The following is a 24707-nucleotide window of genomic DNA, read 5'->3' on the forward strand; positions in this document are numbered from 1 at the left end:
GCGTAGCAAGGAGGCCCGGCCAGACCGCCCCGGAGGCTCCGAGCGGGATCACTGCACAGGATCGACAGCACGCAGGATCACCGGAGCAACGGGTAAGTGTCCGCTAAGTGACTGGAGTACCGAAACACAGCAAGGAGGGCTTCCCGGGGCAAGAGGAATACAGGATAAATGAAGATAAACAGGCGGCCGGACGGAGCCGAGCTAAAACGCGGCCATCTCGGTCGCGAGCTAGGCTCCTCCCCCTGGTGAGAATTATTGAGAGAGTACAGTAAAAATCAATTACTTGCACAAGAAATATTCCTAAAGTAACCTGAGTGCTTCAACATAACATCTCTATATAGGCCTTTTTATCTCCCAAGGGAAAGGGCTCCCCATTTTAACCTTGAAAGAAGGAGATATCTAATATATCTTTCTTGACTCGAAACAGCGAACCACTAACTAATCTTCAAGAAAAAAATAGTGGCAGAATGGGAAGAATGTCAGCCCTAAAAATTGAAAACCCATGAGGCTAGACCAATTTTATTCTTTTGTGAGGAAAATCTTCTTTGAAAAGATTCCTCAAGGGCTGGGACGTTCAAACGGGGGGAAACTTGCCGAATTCAAGCTACAGTCCTGAAGAAGGCTCTGATTCTTAAGCATCAGACTGAGCCACCTGTAATCAGCAATCTGCAAAATAGAAACCTCTGCCACGATAGCATTATTACAACACAACTGTCCGCGTCTTCATGTTACAGATTTTTAAGGACAGCCAGGTATGGCCAGAAATAACTAGTTAGTAATCACTCCATTGAAGAGAAATCTTTCATTGCATCACAGTATTTTCATGTTGGAAAATATATATGTTGTTGATGAAACAACTCTGTGGCTTGGGTCCAAGGAGTTGGAGACACTCATACTTCTCAAGTGCCACTCATTCATGGAGAGGGAGAGTGATGCTTGAACCGTCAGTCCTCAAGTTGAGAGACCAAGACCGTACTCACTTGTTCCCACAGTGGCGGCTGACATGTCCTGAGGGTGGGTGGGACATTACATTTTTTTTTTAATTAAATGCACCTACCTGCGAGCGAGACGTCCTCCTTGATGGTCATCTCTCCTCGAGGTAGGCAGACTCAAAACTCCCAAGCCAATCCTGGCACTGCTGTCATCAAGAGAACCCGGCTGTCTTTAGACAGCTAGATTAGAGAGGTTTAAAATGTGCATGTCTGTCTGGCTGTCGCAAGACGGCCGGCCAAAGAGACACACACCTTTTAATTTTGACCACACAGCTCCCTGCTGCCACTCAGCAGCAATGGACCCACCCCGTCCTGATGCTCAGTTCGGGACAGGTTGGTTGCCAAAAAATAAAATGCTAATAAATAAATGTTATTATCATTTTATCTTTTAGCTCTGGCCTGGGGCCTTTTTTGTGGGGGTGATGCTCCTCTGCTCAAACAGAGGAGCCACTCCTGTGTTCCAAAGAAACTCTCAAACTATAAAAGAAAATGTTGACTCAACAGGCTAAATGATGCTCCAACATCAACTTATCATGTTTAAACTATTAACTTTAATTTCTATTCATAAACCAGTATAAATATATTTTGCAGTGAAAAAAATCAAAAGTTAAAATTACATTTTCATTGGGTATGATTGTCAGACCTTTCCTTGCCATAAAAACCAAAAACAATTCACTGAAAAAATAAAGGTTAAAGTGACATTATAGTTAGGTATTGTAATAAGATCTTATTTCGGGAAAAAAAGCCTTTTTTCTTTTCATTCTGGGACTTGTAGTCCTGGTTTTATGATGACCATTAAGACAAAGGATGCACAGGAAAACTGGACTGAAACAGTTAGTCATGAATGGATTTGGGAAGCTTGGCAGAATGTCCTCTTGATACGCACAGCTGTGGTGTGTGGGGTTTGCTTTCTCGATGTCTTTAGAGCAGTGTTCTCCATTATCCCCTTTTTCAAGCGTGGCATGGTCATTCCATTTAGGTTTTCATTTTCTCTTTACTTTTCTAATGGAATAAACAGGACTTAATAGAGTACAAAGAAAACAAACATTTGCAATGCATTAGGTCTCGCATTTGCGAGATTTTCTGCTATTGGCATTGTAAATGACAATGCCTTTTATGTATATGTTTAAAAAACATACAATAATAAAAGGCATTGTGATTTACAATGCCAATAGCACAAAATCTCGCAAATGCGAGACCTAATAGGAAGTGGAAAGCAGTCAGAGGATAATGCAAACCCCCATGCTATAGAAGCCAGCCATAGGAGGTAGAGACCTGCATACTAAAGAACAGACACAAGAAGTAGAAGCAGTCAGACTTGCAGGCCGGAGGTAGAAAGCAGTCACAAAGAGTGCCGAAAACCCGCTCCCAGGCTATACAGAGAGGTCAGGAAGCAGTTAGGAGGCAGACTGTGCTACAGAGAGCAGCTACGAGAGTGAAGTAAGAGTAGGGACATAGACATACCTCGGTATTGGAAAGAATAGTCAGTCTTTACAGGCCCATTCAATAGAATTTTCCGCCAAATGTGATCAGTGTTAGTGCAAAGCACTGCAAAAGGGAGCAGCCAGCGGAAACAGTGGCACGGAATCCCAAGTTCAAATATATCCAATTAATGATAGTACACAGGGCCTACCTTACCCCCCACAGGATACAAGTGATGTTCCCGGAAGCGACAAACAATTGCCCCAGATGCGGAATGGAAGATGCGGGCCTAATACATATGTTCTGGGACTGTTCCCGACTCAGACAATTCTGGGGGAGGTCCATGATGTACTACTAGCGGTAGCACCAGGTAGGCCGTACTCATCCTTAATGTATGGGGTTCTGGGACTGGGTCATACCGAAAAGAAAAAGAGTGTGAGTACAAGATTCGCAGATCTGGCTATGTTACTGGCGAAAAGAGCAATAGCAATGAAGTGGAAATCAGCCAGGGCGCCCGATATAGAGAATTGGCGTGGAGAAGTACTGAGATGGGGAAAAGCAGAAGGTGCAGAATTACAAAGGGAAGAACGTAGGGGCCTGAGGAAAACACACATTTCCCTAGACTGGCACACGATACTAGGAGAATTTGAAACGCTCTCCAAGACATTCGATGACTGAGACCAGAATATCCCTTGAAATGTCGGCACACTAAAGGGTGAACATGCAACATATGGTTGTTATTCTGTAAATAGAGTTTATGATGCCCCAATACCTTGCAAGGCCCAAGATGCAGATTCCTTCAACATATTCCTCACAACAATGTATTATGTCTTCTGGGAGGATGACGAAGAGTCATTTTATTTACTTTACAGCTCAAGAGAATTTGCCCGAGGGTCACCAACTGCAATTGTTTAATACTTCATGTACCATGAGTGCCGGGAGGGAGGGGGGATACAAATGCGTTTAAACTCGTTGGGAATAGTTCAACCTGTATTAAAAAAGAAAACACAGTCTTTTACTGCATATATACGTTTAATATGTAAAGATATGCCATGATGATGCTTTGCTAAATGTGATGCCTTACGTTGATTGCTGTGTGAATAAAACACATTTTTTTTAAAACAAGCATTGGAAATGCAATCGGGCTCGGATTTATTTGAGTTTGAGCTAATGGCATTGTAAATGGCAATGTGTTTTCGCCATGTGTTATGGAGTGTGTGCATGTGGTGTGTAGTGGAATTATGTGAGTTACATTGGAATTGTAGCAATGGTGGCATGCTGTGCTTTACATGAATATGTTTAAAAGTAAAGTGTACCATACTGACATTGCTACAATAGTTAATTGTGGATGCGTTAACAATTGATGCATGCACTGATGGCTGGTGGTGTGTTTGTGACTGCCTGTAGAAATTGTGCACTGATGGCTGGAGGTGTGTGTGCTTGGTAAAAGACTGCACTGCCGCCTGGAGGTGTGTGTGCCTGGTGGAAGGGTGCACTGACGGCTGGTGGGTGTGTGGTTGGTAAAAGCGTGCACAGATGGCTGATGGTGTGTGTGTTTGGTGAAAGCGTGCATGATGGTTGCTGGTGAGTGCGCCTTGTAAAAGAATGCACTGACGGCTGGTGTTGTACGCCTGCTGGTGTTTGTGGTTTGTGAAAGCGTGCATTGATGGCTGGTGGTGTTTGGCCCTGGTGAAAGCGTGCACTGATGGCTGGTGGTGTGTTGTTGTGTGTGTGGTTGTGTGTGTAGTGGTGAGTGTGTGGTGGTGAGTCTGTGGGGGTGAGTGTGTGGTAGTGAGTGTGTTACACCAATGTGGTGCACTGGTGCCACTGCACCTGCTCCACCAATGGTAGCTACGCCTACGCCACACTGGTACCACTGCACCTGCTCCACCAAATATACTTACACCACACCGGTACCACTGCACATGCTGCACCAATGATAGCTATGCCACACTGGTGCCACTGCACCTGCTGCACAATCATAGCTAAGTAACACTGATAACACTGCACCTGCTACACAACGCCATCTACCACACACTGGTGCCACAGCACCTGCTGCACAATTGTAGCTATGCCACACTGGTGCCACTGCACCTGCTGCACAATGGTAGCTACGCCACACTGGTGGTACTACACCTGCTGCGCAATAATAGCTAAGTAACACTGATAACACCTCACCTGCTCCACGAATGGTAACTACGCCACACACTGGTGCCACTGCACATGCTGCACAATCATAGCTAAGCAACACTACCACTGCATCTGCTCCACCAATGGTAGCTACCACTCACCGGTACCACTGCACATGCTGCACCAATGATAGCTACGCCACACTGGTGCCACTGCACCTGCTGCACAATCATAGCTAAGTAACACTGATAACACTACACCTGCTACACAACGCCATCTACCACACACTGGTGCCACTGCACCTGCTGCACAATAATAGCTAAGCAACACTACCACTGCAACTGCTCCACCTATGGTAGCTACCACACACTGGTACCACTGCACCTGCTGCACTAAACTGGTAGCACAGCACCTGCTCCACCAATGGTAGCTACGCCTACGCCACACTGGTAACACTGCACCTGCTTCACCAAATATACTTACACCACACCCGTACCACTGCGCATGCTGCACCAATGATAGCTACGCCACACTGGTGCCACTGCACCTGCTGCACAATCCTAGCTAAGTAACACTGATAACACTGCACCTGCTACACAACGCCATCTACCACACACTGGTGCCACTGCACCTGCTGCACAATCCTAGCTAAGCAACACTTCCACTGCACCTGCTCCACCAATGGTAGCTACCACTCACCGGTACCACTGCACATGCTGCACCAATGATAGCTGCGCTACACTGGTGCCACTGCACCTGCTGCACAATCATAGCTAAGCAACACTACCACTGCACCTGCTCCACCAATGGTACCTACCACTCACCGGTACCACTGCACATGCAGCACCAATGATAGCTACGCCACACTGGTGCCACTGCACCTGCTGCACAATCATAGCTAAGTAACACTGATAACACTACACCTGCTACACAACGCCATCTACCACACACTGGTGCCACTGCACCTGCTGCACAATCATAGCTAAGCAACACTACCACTGCAACTGCTCCACCTATGGTGCTATGCCACACTGGTGCCACTGCACCTACTGCACAATGGTAGCTAGGCCACACTGGTGGTACTACACCTGCTGCGCAATAATAGCTAAGTAACACTGATAACACCTCACCTGCTCCACGAATGGTAACTACGCCATACACTGGTGCCACTGCACCTGCTGCACAATCATAGCTAAGCTACAATACCACTGCACCTGCTCCACCTATGGTAGCTACCACACACTGGTGCCACTGCACCTGCTGCACAATCATAGCTAAGCAACACTACCACTGCACCTGCTCCATCAATGGTAGCTACCACTCACCGGTACCACTGCACATGCAGCACCAATGATAGCTACGCCACACTGGTGCCACTGCACCAGCTGCACAATCATAGCTAAGTAACACTGATAACACTACACCTGCTACACAACGCCATCTACCACACACTGGTGCCACTGCACCTGCTGCACAATCATAGCTAAGCAACACTACCACTGCAACTGCTCCACCTATGGTGCTATGCCACACTGGTGCCACTGCACCTACTGCACAATGGTAGCTAGGCCACACTGGTGGTACTACACCTGCTGCGCAATAATAGCTAAGTAACACTGATAACACCTCACCTGCTCCACGAATGGTAACTACGCCACACACTGGTGCCACTGCACCTGCTGCACAATCATAGCTAAGCAACAATACCACTGCACCTGCTCCACCTATGGTAGCTACCACACACTGGTGCCACTGCACCTGCTGCACAATCATAGCTAAGCAACACTACCACTGCACCTGCTCCACCAATGGTACCTACCACTCACCGGTACCACTGCACATGCAGCACCAATGATAGCTACGCCACACTGGTGCCACTGCACCTGCTGCACAATCATAGCTAAGTAACACTGATAACACTACACCTGCTACACAAAGCCATCTACCACACACTGGTGCCACTGCACCTGCTGCACTATCATAGCTAAGCAACACTACCACTGCAACTGCTCCACCTATGGTGCTATGCCACACTGGTGCCACTGCACCTACTGCACAATGGTAGCTACGCCACACTGGTGGTACTACACCTGCTGCGCAATCATGGCTAAGTAAGACCGATAACACCTCACCTGCTCCACTAATGATAACTACGCCACACACTGGTGCCACTGCACCTGCTGCACAATCATAGCTAAGCAACACTACCACTGCACCTGCTCCACCAATGGTAGCTACCACTCACCGGTACCACTGCACATGCTGCACCAATGATAGCTACGCCACACTGGTGCCACTGCACCTGTTGCACAATCATAGCTAAGTAACACTGATAACACTACACCTGCTACACAACGCCATCTACCACACACTGGTGCCACTGCACCTGCTGCACAATCATAGCTAAGCAACACTACCACTGCAACTGCTCCACCTATGGTGCTATGCCACACTGGTGCCACTGCACCTACTGCACAATGGTAGCTAGGCCACACTGGTGGTACTACACCTGCTGCGCAATAATAGCTAAGTAACACTGATAACACCTCACCTGCTCCACGAATGGTAACTACGCCACACACTGGTGCCACTGCACCTGCTGCACAATCATAGCTAAGCAACAATACCACTGCACCTGCTCCACCTATGGTAGCTACCACACACTGGTGCCACTGCACCTGCTGCACAATCATAGCTAAGCAACACTACCACTGCAGCTGCTCCACCAATGGTACCTACCACTCACCGGTACCACTGCACATGCAGCACCAATGATAGCTACGCCACACTGGTGCCACTGCACCTGCTGCACAATCATAGCTAAGTAACACTGATAACACTACACCTGCTACACAACGCCATCTACCACACACTGGTGCCACTGCACCTGCTGCACAATCATAGCTAAGCAACACTACCACTGCAACTGCTCCACCTATGGTGCTATGCCACACTGGTGCCACTGCACCTACTGCACAATGGTAGCTACGCCACACTGGTGGTACTACACCTGCTGCGCAATCATAGCTAAGTAAGACCGATAACACCTCACCTGCTCCACTAATGATAACTACGCCACACACTGGTGCCACTGCACCTGCTGCACAATCATAGCTAAGCAACACTACCACTGCACCTGCTCCACCAATGGTAGCTACCACTCACCGGTACCACTGCACATGCTGCACCAATGATAGCTACGCCACACTGGTGCCACTGCACCTGCTGCACAATCATAGCTAAGTAACACTGATAACACTAGACCTGCTACACAACGCCATCTACCACACACTGGTGCCACTGCACCTGCTGCACAATCATAGCTAAGCAACACCACCACTGCAACTGCTCCACCTATGGTGCTATGCCACACTGGTGCCACTGCACCTACTGCACAATGGTAGCTACGCCACACTGGTGGTACTACACCTGCTGCGCAATCATAGCTAAGTAACACTGATAACACCTCACCTGCTCCACGAATGGTAACTACGCCATACACTGGTGCCACTGCACCTGCTGCACAATCATAGCTAAGCAACAATACCACTGCACCTGCTCCACCTATGGTGCTATGCCACACTGGTGCCACTGCAACCACTGCACAATGGTAGCTACGCAACACTGGTGGTACTACACCTTCTGCGCAATAATAGCTTAGTAACACTGATAACACCTCACCTGCTCCACGAATGATAACTACACCACACACTGGTGCCACTGCACCTGCTGCACAATCATAGCTAAGCAACACTACCACTGCACCTGCTCCACCAATGGTAGCTACCACTCACCGGTACCACTGCACATGCTGCACCAATGATAGCTACACCACACTGGTGCCACTGCACCTGTTGCACAATCATAGCTAAGTAACACTGATAACACTACACCTGCTACACAACGCCATCTACCACACACTGGTGCCACTGCACCTGCTGCACAATCATAGCTAAGCAACATTACCACTGCAACTGCTCCACCTTTGGTGCTATGCCACACTGGTGCCACTGCACCTACTTCACAATGGTAGCTACGCAACACTGGTGGTACTACACCTGCTGCACAATCATAGCTAAGTAACACTGATAACACTGCACCTGCTACACAACGCCATCTACCACACACTGGTGCCACTGCACCTGAGCTAAGCAACACTACCACTGCAACTGCTCCACCTATGGTAGCTACCACACACTGGTACCACTGCACCTGCTGCACTAATGATAGCTACACCACACTGGTGCCACTGAACCTGCTGCACAATGGTAGCTACCACACACTGGTACCACTGCACCTGCTGCACTCATAATAGCTACACCACACTGGTGCCACTGCCCCTGCTCCACTAATGATAGCTACACCACACTGGTGCCACTGCACCTGCTGCACAACTGAAGCCACCGTCTATATAAACACAGCTGTAGTCAGTAAAGAAAACCAGATCTGCATGAAAAGAGGAAACGCGAGACACAGAACAAGCACGAACGCGCGCCACTCACTGCAGACTGGTGAACGCGCCCCAACCATCTGGATTCTATTACGGCGGCACCCTGACAGCTCCTAATTGAAATTTATAACACTCCCCTGCGTGTGTAACCACACAGAATATGGCGGAAGTGCCCTAAATGATTTACACATGGCCTATTGCGTGAAGGCTACTAGAAAGACAGCCCGGCGAAGACGAATCACCATGCAGATGGCAAAAAAAAAGGACTGAAAAAGCTCGCGCACCGAGGAATTTTTCCTGCAGATTCAAAAGCCCTTAACAAAAGGAGCTCGGGGCTCTGCCCCCTGCTGACGCTGGGGGGGCGTAGGCCGAGCCCTAAAAAGGGAGCAGCCAGCGGAGGGAGGGAGCAGCCAGCGGAGGGAGGGAGCAGCCAGAGAGGGAAGGGAGGGAGCAGCTGGGGAGGGAAGGGAGGGAGCAGCCAAAGAATGGAGAGAGCAGCCTAAGTACATGCAGCAACGATACAATCAGAACAACTAGAGTGCAGCTAAGGGATGGACAGCCCCATACAAATAATGAGACCAGTCACAGCCCGATCAGTGAAGCTGCAGATGGACCAAAAGACGGTCATTTAAGAAAAACCAACCAGGAACCATAAACACACTGCTGCTCTGTCAAGAGTAGCCAGTGAAGTCACACAAAGACTTCGCAGTTGTAGGGAGATCCAGTCTCATTCCCTAACTAGAGCGCTGCCAAACACACAGAGCCCCAGAGGGAGCAGAAAACAAAGGGAGCACCCAGGGGTAAAGAGAAAGCTGCGACAAGGCACGTAACGACCAACACTTAATAGAGAATGCAGTCAGTGCGGCCACTTATTAAACATGAGACAATATGTACAAGGAAACGCTGAACGTGTCTGCAAACTAGCCATAAGAGATACACACGCTGGCCCCTGTCAAGAAAGCAGCCAGTTGCGGGCGCCTCAGACACCAATCAAAAACGGCAGGCAAGAAAGCAACATTGTCGGAAAGTGAGTGGAAGCCGAGAAGTAAGCGCTCTCACACCCTGATGAGACAGCATCACGAGGCAACAGCCCTCGACCTGGGTCCACCCAAGAGACCTTCGTTTTACTGGGAATTAAGCCAAGTGAGGAATGGTCGCTGCCATGGGAGAGAGAAAACACAGACTGTCTGTTTCTGCGCTCCCTCGAGTGCTGCAGAGCGCGCCTGGTGCCAGCTAAAACGGAATAAAGGAAAAAAAATTAGAAGCACGCGAGTGGTGCACGCGCGCGCACGGCGGCACGAAAGTGATCGTGATCGCGCTGTGAGGGTGCCGCAAGCGATGCGCTTAATGAGCCCTGACGGAAAGCCAGATGGCACCTGTGCATGTAACCGCAAGCTTTAGGCCAAAAGCAAAAGCATGTGGTCGGAATTTTAAAGCCCACTTACTAAATGTCTCCCCAGTCCAGCACATGCGCTGGCTCAGGCGAGACCTAAAAACTGGACTCGATGAGGTGCTCAGGTATTGAATCAGGAGGCTCGAGATCGCAGCTGGTGTTTGGCAGTCAATTTGTTTGGTTTGGTTATTTTGTGGATGTGCAAAGTCTGTTGCTCTACTGGTGGTACTCGATGCTTCAACACTTAATGCAGAATCCCCCAGTGGAGCTGTGGAAACACGAAAACAATAATGAGAAAGTAAAGTGTTTGGTGTAGCCCATGTGGCAGCCCTACAAATGTCAACAAAAGAAAGCCTTTACACTCTGTTCAAGAGGCCACTGTTCCTCTTATTGACCACTCCTGAACAGGGAAGGGGAAATCCAACCATAGACTAAGCCAACGGGAGGCAGATCTAATAATCTACTGACAGTAGAACCCGAATGGATTTTACCCATGCATTCTAAACCCAAAAAAGGAAGCATTCTTCCTGAATATTTCTGTGTGACTAATGTACCCTCGCCGCCGGCATCAATTGCATGGCAATCCACCTGTCCAGAATCATCAGGGAGAAAGTGGGAAAAACAATATCCTGAGAAGAATGGATTTTGGAAAACATTTGGGGACAGATTTTCAAGAAATGGATGCATCTGTACAGATGTGTCAGTTTCCCTGTGCCTCCAAGCGAAATCCTCGTGCCACCATGGGTGCGCCGTATTTACAATACGGCGCACCATGGCGCAAGGATTGACAGATGCGTCAGAAACTCTGACGTATCTGTTGCTGCAAACGTCACGCATTGCTGGAGTTGTGTCGCAAGCACGATGCAACTCCAGCAATGCACGGGGAGGCCTATTCCCAATACACTGCGTCACTCCTTTTGCCTGCTTGGCTCCAAGCAGGCGTAGGGTTTTGACGCAGTGGGATCCTAGAAGTGGCACAGTGAAATCTTGTAGATTTCACTGCGTCACTTCTATGAGTTTTTTTGCGTAGGAACACCCACGCTGCATACATTATACCTGATGCAGGTATAATATGACGCAGGGCTTTACAACGTGACGCATCTTCCTAGAGGCATCACGTTGTAAATGGGCCGCACCGTGGCTCATTGTTTACTCCGCTGCTGCATCACAAAAAGTGACGCAACAGCGGCGCAAAAGTGTTGCAAGAGACATGTAAATCTGCCCCAAGGACGGTTAAAAATGGAGTAGGCCTCAAAACCAAACCTTCTGGGATGAATCTTTTGAGTCTGGTCCCTACAAAGAAGATTTCCAGTCCATTCCATGTGTCTAAATAGAGTAATTGTCAAATTTAAGAATGAACATTTTTAAAGAAACCTCTTGACATTGTTCAAAGGGACCATTCTTTAAAGCTTTTAAAACTAAAGGAAAATCCTAAGATAGTAATAATAATAATAATAATAATCCACATTAGGGGGGCCGTTCGTCAAGCAAGCCATAAGCTTGTGACTCTTCAGGGCTGTGGGCTGTATGAGTAAACCATTATTGGGTGGCCGTTGTTAATTCCAACCCGGCATTCACGGGTAAAACAAAAGAATTGTAGGTGAAGGATCTCAAAAGAAGTAGAAAATGGCTGTCTGTATGTAGAAGCTGTGTGGTAATCGTGGTGTGCTCCCGCACTACGGAAGCACACCACGATTACCACACGGCTTCTACATACAGACAGCCATTTAACGACGGATGTACCCGCCTGTTGTTCTACTTCTTTTCACAAGCTTATGGCTTGCTTGACGAAACACGTGTCAGCTGTTTTTTTTGTGTTGATATCACCCTTCCAGAACAGGAAGGCTTAATACATCTGAAAGAAACTCTCCACATGTGTACCTTGTCTCATTACCTAAGATTCACGCTCTTTATTGCTCATCCAAAAGAAAAAAACTTGCTTGACTAACTCATTATAACGTGTGCACAGGACTTGTGTTGTATCTTTTGTGTTGGGCCCTTGCCAACCGCTATAGAGGTTTTCGGGTCTCCTCTGCCCTAGTTGCACCATTCTTACTTTGTTGTTTTTACCCATACTCACTGCTACCAGCACAGGCGCCACCATTTCTTGTACACTCCAAAACCCTGCATCGAAAATGCAACTGAAAGATGACCAGTCAACATTTAGGAAGAGTCTCCCACTGTGCTGCAATATGTGTAGCTGTTTTTAGTAACTTTTAGTCCATTTGAGTTAAAAGCAGTTTTTTTGTTAAAATCTGTGAAGTATGCAGCAGATGGGGGACTGTATGGCAAATGCAACAAATGCATTGCATAATTCCACTGGCTCTGCCTATGGCATAAGGCGTGATTTATGCCTCTACCCCCAAACTAGACTCCTACTTGTAGTTTCTTTTTTTTTTAAAACAGTGTATTTTTTCAGTGGCGAGGTCTATTGACAGAGCTACATTTCAGGATTGTTTTTTATCTATTTATAGTTTCATATAGTTCTGGCTATACTAGGGTGACCAACCGTCCGTAAATTTCACGGACAGTCCGTAATTTCATCCGTTTATCCGTTGTCCGTGAAGGATCTTTTATCGGACGTCATTTGTCTGTAATTTTAACCGGGCACCGGTCGCAACTCCCTGAAGTCGGCACAGCATCCACCCACCTCCCTTCTTGACTCGATGCTGCTGAGGTCGGGTGTAACAGACTCGAGGCAGTACAAAAGCTCAGATACCCGGCAGCATTGGAGAGGCACAGCGGGGTGGCAACCCTCACACCTTCAGCCCTTGATGAGCTGTTAAATGTACTTGCTTGAAGGTGACTGAGAGGGGGGCGGCAGCTTGAGGAGCAGGGGCATCTATTCAGATGAAACAGCCCTGAATGCAGCATGTCTCCGCAATTTAAAGGGGCTTTACACATTCCATTTCAGCCCAGGACCCCAAACATCCTAGAACCTGATTACACCGAGGCAGCACGTGGTTCTCTTCACAGAGCGTAATTACTGTCACTAAATTATAAGCAAACTCGGTTCTTCAAACATGCAGTCTATAATGTAAGAAAATAAACAAATGGCACAATCGCAGTTAAATCAGTTCTCTGGAGTGTCTCCTGTAAGTACTGTACATCACAGTGGGGGATGGCAAAACTAACATTTTGGAAAGAGAGCCTGTCTTCTCGTTGTCTTGTCCAGGAGGGGGTGAGGAGCCCTACCCCACCCTGGAAGACACCAAGATGATACTAGAATACTGCATGCCCACCCCTGTGCCCACCCTGGTGGATCCTATTTCCCCTCCTGTGATAGCTCCTGCCCCCCCCCCCCCACCACCCAGTGATGGCTCCTGTCCCCCTATGAGGTGGCTCCTATACCCCCGCCTATGATGGCTCCTGTCCCCCCCATGTGGTGGCACCTGTCCCTCCCCCGTCTGTGATGGGGCCTGTCCCCCCTGTAGAGGCTCCTGTCTCCGCCCTGGGTGGCTTCTGTCCCAGTCCTGGAACGGCTCCTGCAGAGAGGGTGAAGTTCTTGCTGGGCCTCTTCTCAAAAAGGCTCAGCGCAAAATTAATATGAAAAGGTGGGCGAGTGAGTAAGTGAAGGGATGGCTGGATGAATTAGTGAAAGGGTGAATGGATGAATGAAAGATTGAATAGATGGATAATGAGAGGATGGATGGATAGATGAGTGAGTGGAAGGATGGAAGAGAGAAAAGGTAAATAGCTGGATGTATGGGTGGAAGGGTAGCTGGATTGGTAAAATGGTGGATGGATGAGTGAAAGGATGGATGAGTGAAAAGGTGGATGATGAGTGAGTGAGTGAGTGGGTGGATGCATGAGTGAAATGATTTATGGATTGATGAACTGATAAGTACAAGGGTGAATGGATGGACAGATGAGCGAAAGGGTGGATGTAAGGATGGATGAGTGAGTGAGTGAAAAGGAAGGTAGATGGACAAAAGGATGAATAGATGAGTGAATTAGTGAAAGGATGAATGGATGGATTCATGAGTGGATGAGTAGATGGGTGGGTGGGTGGATGGATGGAAGGAAGGATTACTAAGTGAAAGGGTCGATGGAGAGAGAAAGGGAGGATGGATGACTGAAAGGGTGGAAGGATGAGTGACTGGGTGGATGGATAGTTAGTGAAAGGATGGCTGGATAGGTGAAAGGGTAAATGGCTGGATTGATGAGTGAATGAATGGATGGATGGGTAGAAGAGTGGATGGATGAGTGTACAGATGGATAGGGTGGAAGGGTGGATGGATGGATAATGGATGGATGAGTGAAAGGATGAATGAAGGGATGGATGAGTGAAATGGTAGATGGAAGGATACATGATGGATAGGTTTGCAAATGGTTGAATATGTTTGGATGTGGCTGGGCTTACTTATATACTATTGCGCGACCTCTGATATGTCTGTAAAACGTATCCAATTGTCCTTAAGTTTTGTCCTGAATTTTGACCTCCTGTCCTGAATTTGTGTCCTGAGTTTTGACCCTTTGTCTTGAATTTTTACACTCAACGTCCTGAATTTGCACCAATGCCAGTTGGTCACCCTAGGCTATACTCGAAGGTATCAGTGCGCTTTAGTCGAGCTTTGGCAGAGTAGCGTGTAAGTCCCAGTGTTGAAGTAGCAGAGGTAAAGGCAGGCCCGGGCTGACAGGTTTATTGATAGAGCTTGAAGCAAATGGCGCAGTTGAAGGACCAGGTGAATCACACGTGCTCATAATCCCCTTTAATCACGTGACTACCCCACCCCCATCCCTTGCAGTGCAGGTGCGTAGGAAGAAAGGGAGCTGAGGAAATGTGCAGGGGCTTGACACAATCTCGGCCCCGTCTGCAGTGGGGCTTGAAAGGAACCAGCAGTTTCCTTCCTTTCAAGTTTTAAAGAGCATTTGAAAGGTGGGAATACCCCGAGCTTTGTTCCCGCTGCACCGAGTCCATCCCACCGTGGACCACAAAGGGCCAGCTGCCTTCTTCAGAGCGCCCTCCATGTTCTGGCTGGCTGACTGATGTGGTATCACAAAGCCTCTAGGACCACACCTGCCACAGCAGCCACGGAATCTGCCCGTTTCAGTTTCAGACAATGCAGGGGGGGGGGGGTTGCTTCCATGCTTCAATGGTTGCACAGAATAACGAGAGGGCGCCTGTGTGTGACCTACAAGGAACAGGCGTGCCTGTCTGCTCAGCTAGCTTGCACTGGTCTACAGGTGAAAACACACGTGTGACACAGCTCAGCTCTGTGTATCAAGCGACTGCTAGAGCTAACTGTTGTGTAACCTGCACGGCACGGGCGCGAACACCAGCGGGGCTAACTACTCAGCTTTTCATCCTATGGAGGTCGATGAAATGAGCGCCGTTGAGTTATAGTAACAACGTCATTAGGGGAATGTTCGGCATAGGGTTGTAAGATGGTACAGGGAAACTGAAGGATATGCGCAGAATCACACTATTTTAGTGAAGAGGTGAAGCCAAGATTATAACCTGTGCTTCTTGGCTTAGCTGCAGGCCCACCACTTGTCTCTTCTCTGAGACACTTGTTCCTTTTGAATTTCTTTTTCTCCGATTTTTCGAGTCTTTCCGCCACACCAGAATCTAATTCTTCCGTCTTACTCTCTTGTCCTCTACCTCATTCCTTACCTTGGTTCTTTCTTTTCTTTCTCCCTATCTTTCTTTCTCTCCTCCTCTTTGTTTCTCCTTTTCTCTTTTCCTTTTTCTCTTTGCCTCCTTTGCTTTCTCATTCACCTTGTTTTCTTTCTCCCTATCACAGCAGCCTGGTTTTCCTTCTCCCTATCTCGTCCTCTCCACAGCCCTGTCTGTCTTTCCCTCCCACTTGACATCCCCTCTACCAAGATGTCACAGCCTATTTCTAATCGCTGTTCCTCGCTCTATCCTTGGTATGGCCCTTTCTTCCACGCCACATTTCTCGCTCTCACCTATTCCAGCTTGATCCTGTCTCCACCCTACAGTGTTCTCTGTCCCTGGCTCAGTATGTTTCCTTCGAACATACCTCTCGGCCCACCCTCTCAGTTTTTCTCCGTAAATCGGTTGTTATCTTTCCCCTCCTTTTCTGGTTTAGAACTCTGGGGCATATTATCAAGGACAGCGTTAAAAATTATCGCCGGTTTAGCGGCAGAAAACTGCCGCTAAATCGGCGATAATGAGCTTGATAATAGGCCCTTGAGAATTACAATAGAAGACCATGGGGCATATTAGCAAGAACCTCGTTAAAATTATCGCCGTTTTAGCGACAGGAAACTGCTGCTAATACAGCGATAATGGGCTTGTTGGCATGCGTTATAGAATTCCAATAGAAACCCAGGTTAGATGTGCAGGACATCTAACCTGGGCTTCTATTGGAATTCTATAACGCATATTAGCAAGCCCATTATCGCTTTCCTACCGCTAAAACGGCGATAATTTTAACGAGGTTCTTGCTAATATGCCCCATGGTCTTCTATTGGAATTCTCAAGGGCCTATTAGCAAGCCCATTATCGCTGTTTTAGCGGCAGTTTTAAACCAGCAATAATTTTAACGAGGTTCTTGCTAATATGCCCCATGGTCTTCTATTGAAATTCACTAGGGCCTATTAGCAAGCCCATTATCGCTGTTTTAGCGGCAGTTTTCTGCCGCTAAACCGGCAATAAGGTATGCAACGGTTACCACGCATTTTTTACAACGCGGTACCGTTAGCACGCTACTTTTACCACGCAGGTCACTACAACGAAATGCGCTGGGGGGCGCTCCAGGATAGTAAATACTTTAATTTACTATCCAACTCCTTTCCCTAGAGTCCACGGGGACTGGAGTTGGAATAGTAAATTAAATAATTTACTATCCAGCGCCCCTCCACGCAAGTCGTTGTAACGACTTGCGTGGTAAAAGTAGCGTGGTAACGGTACGCGTTGTAATAGAACGCGTGGTACCGTCATACATCCGGCAATAATTTTAACGAGGTTCTTGCTAATATGCCCTATGGTCTTCTATTGAAATTCACTAGGGCATATTATCAAGCCAATTATCGCCGCTTTAGCAGCAGTTTTCTGTCACTAAACCGGTGATCATTTTAACGCCGTCCTTGATAATATGCCCTCACATTTTCTCTCCCTCTCGCAGTTTGTCTCTTCCTCTGCCCTTTGTATCCCCTGCCTCCCGAGTCTTTCGCTCTCTTTCAGTGTCCTCTCCGCCGTTTCCATCTATCCGCCTCTCCTGCATTGTCACTCCTCGAGCAAGGCCTCCCTGTGCCCTGGTTGTGTCATGGTCTGAGTCAGCCCCCCATCCATTCCTCACCCTCCCTCCTCTTGCTGGATAAACAATATCCACAGTAGCCATGGTAGGTGGGGGGGGGGGGGGGGGGGGAGTAGCAGCTGGACTAATATGGTCAGGAAAAGCAGTGCCGAAGTGGTGCTTGGAGAGAAGGGAGGATACGGTGACCTGCTGGGGGCCGGGAGAAGGAGAGGGGGCTAGAAACTGCTGAAACTCAAGACGCCTGCAAATGATACTGAGACACAAGAAGGTGGTGAGTGTTTGCCTAGGATCACACAGCTTGGTCGTGATGGGAAGCGAGAATCAAAGTTAATTGGGTCTCCTTGTTCCAAAGTCAATACGAGGGCTATAGTCAGTAGCCTCACCCAGAACCCTCCCCCCCTCACGTCACTACACCACACCTCAGTAGCTGTTCTCCATTAGACCCCCTATCTATCCCTGCAGTCGAGCTGTCCTCTCGGCGATCCTGGCATTCACCAGGCTAGCGGTGGGTTCCTAAAAGAATCTCTGGGATCGACCCCGCGTTAGATTGTTCACAAATTAAGCCCTGGTTGTTGTGTTACGGCCATTTGTGGAAAGGTGCATGTTGGAACGGTCTATCCATGCGTGACCTGTGTTGAACGGTCCATGCTGCGGACTGGCTATGAGGGGTGCTGTTTTTCAGGATGTACGTTGTTACAACGCATGCTTTTACCACGCATGCTTTTACAACGCAGGTTTTTCAACGCAAGTCGTTACAACGACTTGCGTTGGGGGGTGCTGGATAGTGAATAGTTTAATTTACTAATCCAACTCCAGTCCCCGTGGATAGTAGGGAAGGTGTTGGATAGTAAATTAAACTATTACCTATCCTAGAGCGCCCCCCAGCGCAATTCGTTGTAATGACTTGCGTTGAAAAACCTGCGTTGTAAAGGCACTGCGTGGTAAAAGTTGCGTCGTAAAGGATGTTTCCCTGTTTTTCATTGTGTGTTGCACCGAGCATTTTGGGATGGTTGGGAAGGGCTGCCCCTGAGGGGCATATACGTCACCACATGTTGAATGGTGCATGTTGGTAAGAAAAGGCTGGCCATGTGTAGTCTGTTGCAAAGGGCTCCCCATGCAGTGTACTCACTGATGTACGTGAGAGAGCGCAAACTGATATAAATATATGAGTACATCACACTTACCTATAGAGAGCATAATTCATGATGAGAAATGCCATGAGTGCTAATAGTATCTGAAATTATATTCTAAATGTATAGCTAATATAGAGATTTAAGTAGAAGTGGAACTAATACAGAAATGTGTGACATTATATGATTTTATTAGACGTGATTATTTTGAATCTATGTCGTGTAGCTGTTAACATATAAGATGGTCTGTGGTAAAACGCAGAACGTGGTAGGCCTCAGGGCCAGAGCTGGAGCTAAAAGGGAAGGTGTTTCTTTTCACGACACAGATTGTTTAACGTTTTTGGTCATTGCATTAATGGGCCATGATTTAGAGTAATGTTTTCCAAATAATAGAATAAGAGTTTTAACATGCTTTAATTAAATGAAGAAATAGAATGCTATAATCATAATGTGAAATATTGTAGGCCTGAAATGTTTTAGCATTGATTTACACGTACATGTCTGGGCTGAGAAATGTTGCAAGCCTTTTTAGAAGTCTATGAGAGTTGGGTTCTTGGCGGCAGATATCTGTCTGCAACAGGAAAGGGGGGATCCAATTATAAGTGAATGAATAGAGGTCTGTTCAGTAGACGGTCCAGACATGGAGGAGGGTTCTGGAATGTTTAAGGGGTATCAGCGGGCCGGAGAAGAGACTGAGAAGCAAGGTCAACTCTAACGTCTGAGGCCCAATACAAAGCATCATGGAAAAAGCCTGAAGTTGCACCACGTGAGAGGCGTTTCGCAAGGGGCGTCTCAAATGTTGTTGACTGTTTTGTATTAGGGACAGCACCCCTGGGTGGAGTTAGAGCAGAGACCTGAGGACCCTTTAGAGAGCGGATGGGTAGGCAGTGAGGGGTCGTGACTGGAGAACTTTAGGTTTTCACCAAGAGGCTTAGAGTGGGTGACTTCCCTTGGGGTCATTCATTGCTGACACCTTTGTTAGGTTGGGATTTGGTTAAGTAGGGATACCATCTAGAACAGGGTAGGGACGCCTAACCTGTGTTTGTTTTCCTCCAACCTAAATGAAGGAGAGATATGCGTCTATGCTGATAGCTTTGCTATTTTTAGAACTTGTGTTAGTGATTTCTGTTGCTCGTCTGAGGGCTTTTCGAGAGCACATGTATGTAATTGGACCTGTGTATCTCGTGAATCTCATTCTGAGATGCTTGTATTTGCAGCTCATTATATCTTTACAATAAACTTTTGAAACCTAGAAGTTGTCCGTGATCTTTGAGAGTAGAGTCCTTTCTTGGGTGAACTAATTTGCAGATAGGTGTACTGTTTCCTTCCAAGACAGGCAATAAAGGTTCAGTCGACCAGATCGAGGTTTGGATCAATAGATATAAGGTATCGATCAAAATCTCGCCCTTTCAGTTGGTAGCAGAGGATGGTTGCCTTCTTGAGGACGGTGACCTAGGCCAGGTTAGCTTACCCCAAGGCCCCTAGAAATCGATGATCGGAAGAACAGCCCGCAGATGAAGATCCGGATGACGTGAGACAGAAAAAGCAGCAGTATCGGTTGAGAGTGAGTATAAAGGGTTATGCGTGTTAGATTGCGGTGTTTTTGTATTGTATCTATGTTGTAATGTCTGGCGGAGTTGAATGTCTGTAGAGTGACTGTGGAACAGGTTGTGAGCGCGCGCAACCGGTGGAAATCTTAAGTTCAAGGAGAGCTTAAGTGGTTCGGGTGTATCGGACACCCAGAGTAATTGTCAACTAGTGTGAAGGGGGTCATGAGGTACCATTGATCACCCGAGAGACCGAGATAGGGGGAACGTAAGAGTGAGTGCGTGAGTAACGGACGCTGGTCGGAAGTTACTGTGTGTGTAAGTAACCTATCAGAAAGACGATAGACATCTCGTCAGTTATGTTGACAATTACAGATAGACTGTGGACGTACAGTCGAGAGAAGTGACCGCTTGGTCGGAAGTAGTCATTTTTCAGTGTATGAATGGGACGCATGCATAACCGGGAGACGAGTTGAGAAAGGAGGGGTGCTGCTGCGAAGCGGAGAAAAGAGACGTCAGGTGGTGTCGCGCAGTGATTGGCTGACCGGAGAAAGACCGCGCTGTGATAGGCCAGCTAGCGAACACGTCATACAGGGTCGCGACGTGATTGGCCAACAGGAGAAAGACCGCGCTGTGATAGGCCAAGCTAGCAAAGCCGCGACAGGATTGGTGGATTGTCATCAGGAAGTAAACAGAGTAGCGAGGCTGAATTTTGTGCGCATAATTATGAAGTGTTTTAAATGGTTGAAAGCGCTGTTTAAGAAAGAGAGGCGAGGATCGTATGAAGGGGAAGAAGCCCCGCCGGAGGGTACGCCAGCTCGTTACATGGCAGTAAATGTTGGGTTGCATACGATCCTTTGGATATCAGAGTGGAGTAAGATTACTGAAGGAAACGAGGAACTGACGTTCCCGAAGTACGGGACGTTCAGATTAGAGGTGTTACATCGATTGAAATCAGTCATGACCTCAAAGAGACCCTTGCCTAGACCAACCCAGTTTGAAGCCCTTGAAGCATGGCTTAGGGCAGCGCATGAAAGGAATATGAACAGACGACAAGAAAGGGTGAAACGCTCGGTAAGGGCAGTACAGGATGCCAGGTGGGATGCGGATGCTAAAAGATGGAGAGTGCATAATTTGGAAATAAATAAACTGTACCCAGTGTTAGAGGCGCCAGTAAATAAAAGCCCCCTAGAAGAAGATGACGAGAGCGAAACAGAGGACAGCCTGATAAACAGATTACTGACAGACAGGCCACCCCCGTATAATAGAGCAGGGGGAGAGGTCGAGAATACAGAAGGAGAAAAAGGGGGCAATGCAGGAGAGCATAGACCGCTTCCCAGTTCAGAGTGGGATCCTGAGCCAAAGAAAGAGTTGCTCCAGCCTAGTCAGGTGCAACAGGTGGTCGGTAGGTTTGTGGTACAAAGAGCGCCGGAAACGGAAAGCGCCACATCCTACCCATTACCAGATGCACTACAGGTACCTGTTACCATAGGTCCTATAATATCGATATATGACCAAGAGAGAGCAAAAGGGGAAGAACGGAAACGGAAAGACAGAGAAAGAGCAGAGCAGGCAAGGAGGAACGATACCACTAATTCCCCAAGTCAGATGCCGATACCCAGAGAGTGGAGCACCCCGATGCACACAGCAGGGGACCCAGGAGGAGATCCTGGGGGCCCTAGATGGCCAATGGATCTGAGGGGATCTGGACGAAAATCCTTTCAAGAGCTAAATGAGTACATGAAGCAGTGGGATGAGGCAGTGAAGGCTCAAAAGTGCATCAATGCTGCAGAAGCAGAAAGGGAAAGTCAGGACAGCAGAGCACGAACTCACTGCGGGGCTGGGGAGAGTAGCCCGGAGTGGGACTGTAGAGGGAGTAGGGGAGTCACCCATTGGGCCCGGAATGGAGGTAGAACAGACCTGGAAAACGGGGGCCCCGGGAGTGGAGGGGTGGCGTGCCCAATACTCAGTGAAGGGGAGAGGAGAGCGCAAGAGTACAGGAACAGCTTTAAGTGTCCACACTGTGTGCCTGGCACCAGAGAACAGAATGGGAGTTGTGAGAGGTCGCATCATAGTCCCTGTGATGACAGAAATGAGCGCAGCCCAGGGAATATGGGGAACCAGGAAGGATCGTATCGGATACTGAGCGATACGAGGCAAAGGGAGTGTAGCGACCAGAGGGAAAATAACAGAGAGATGTGCGGTGAGAGGAGAGAAGAAGACGAGAGTGGGCAGAGAGAGAGTAGGGATAAAAGGCCCGTGTTCCATCACCTTCCAAGATTGGATGGCCGAGCATGGGACCTGGAGAGATGGGAGCAAGGGAGGCCACCCATTAATTCTCCTGAACCCAAACGCAGAGCTCGAAGTTGGGATGGTAGGGAGACCAGTGAGCCCCCTTCAAAAGACATATTGCGAGCTGAGATAAAAGCCAAGAGACTTGATGTCTCCAGCTTAAGGTCAGATCTGGATGACATGGTAGATGGTACCCTGCCTTTAGAAAGAATGGAAATGTATGAACAGGATGAAATACTGTATATGGCAAAGGACATCACACGAAAGGCGAGAGCAGTCCATGAGAAGTTAGTCGAACTAGCAGGCAAATATATGGTGGACTTGTCAAGAACCAAAGCATTACAGGGTAACCACAGGCTACATTACTCAGATCGAGATCTAGATGAGAGGAGAACGATTGGGCTGAAAACACACATAAGGGAACTGATTACTGGAATAAGGACATGGAGGGCACTAGATAAATGGGAAGAGAGGTGGTCCAAGAAAGGGACCGGCAGAAGAAGCATGATTGGTATAACACCAGGACAGCAGGGAATAGAAGCTTACCCTTTGCGTGAAGTTGCCAATGGGAGCTATGTACATGTCCCTTGGAGTAGGGGAGATTTAGCTGCTTTTACCACATCTTTCCCCAAGTTACGAGAGAGCCCCGTGGAGTGGTACAAGCAAGTCGAGAGGTTTGTAAAGATCTCAAAAGTCCTATGGATAGATCTGAACACGCTGTTTGACATTGTAGTACCAGGAGATCTGTGGACAGCATGCAAGGTTAGCGCTGAGTGGCCCACAACGGAGCCAGAGAGAGATGCTAGGACTAATGGGCCGTCCGAGATCGTGATGGCAAAATTCGAGAGAGTGATGACTTGGCTGAAAGAGAAGGTGCCAATGCAAGACATAGATTGGGTCAGAATAGACAGAACGAGACAGGAACCCAAAGAGACAGTCCATGAATATTACGAGAGATTGCTGAAGGCGTTTAAACAGTATAGCGGCTTGGATGTAATGGATCCAAAAGACATAGGGCAATTCGTGTCCAAGTTCGTCCTGGGACTGAGACCGGATATTAGTTTAATGATTCAGCAACACTCGATTTGTTGGCAAAGTAGACCCCTAGATGAAATACTGAGATATGCCAGGTACTGCTGTGATGAGGTAGACTCCAAGGCTAAGAAACTAAAAGAGAAGCTGATGGTGGTACAATTGCAGGCAGCAGGAAAAGGGGGACCGCAACAACAGCAGCAAGGGACAGGTACAGGAGGTAAGAAGCAGTACAGTCAGAACAAGGGTAATGAGGAGAGTACTACCTTCAGACCCAGAGTAGACATAGCTACCTTGAAGAAAACGACTAGGTGCCACCAGTGCAACGAGTTGGGGCATTGGAAACGCGAGTGCCCTTACAATGTAGAGATCGGAGAGCAAGAGATAGAGGAGGAAGAGGTCCAGAGCGCACCTATGAGAGGGGCGACGCCATACCAAGGAAAGGTGCTCAAAGGGGGGGGGGCTCCTCCCCGAGCCCAGTTCCCGCAACCTCCTCGAGTAGGGAGTATGGGTAAGACCTATAGACAAATGCCCCTGTTTGTGGAAGGTGAAGAGTGCTATTATGTGGACCCATTAACCGGACAGAGAGTGGAAAGAGAAGACTGCACCCTTGGGGCAGCCTTAGAGGTAGATCAGAGGGGACCCTATGTGGAAGCAGAAGTAGCAGGGTGCCCTACGACATTTCTGGTGGACACAGGAGCCACTAGATCCACGATCAGATCAGCTGCAGTTCCAGACCTGCCCATGTCTGGAGAGACCATACAGGTGGTAGGGGTCGCAAACAGGAGAATAACCAGCCAATTGACAGAACCGGTACAGGTGAAAATAGGGAAGTACAGCGATGAGCACCAATTTGTGGTTTGCGATTCAAGCCCTGTGTGTCTGCTAGGAAGAGACCTGTTGTGCAAATTGAATTGTACTATATATTGTACACCCCAGGGAGTGGAGGTATTGACTAATGATGATGATGCAGATTTCAAAGTTGCAAACTCAAGAATATGTGTGGAGCTGTACCCTACTTTGACAGTAGACGAGCTTCCCTGGGATTTGAGAGAGACAGTGGCATCAGAGGTATGGGATTTCACTGGGGAAG

The sequence above is a fragment of the Lissotriton helveticus genome, chromosome 3_1 (assembly GCF_964261635.1).
Source record: "Lissotriton helveticus chromosome 3_1, aLisHel1.1, whole genome shotgun sequence".
Taxonomy (NCBI): domain Eukaryota; kingdom Metazoa; phylum Chordata; class Amphibia; order Caudata; family Salamandridae; genus Lissotriton; species Lissotriton helveticus.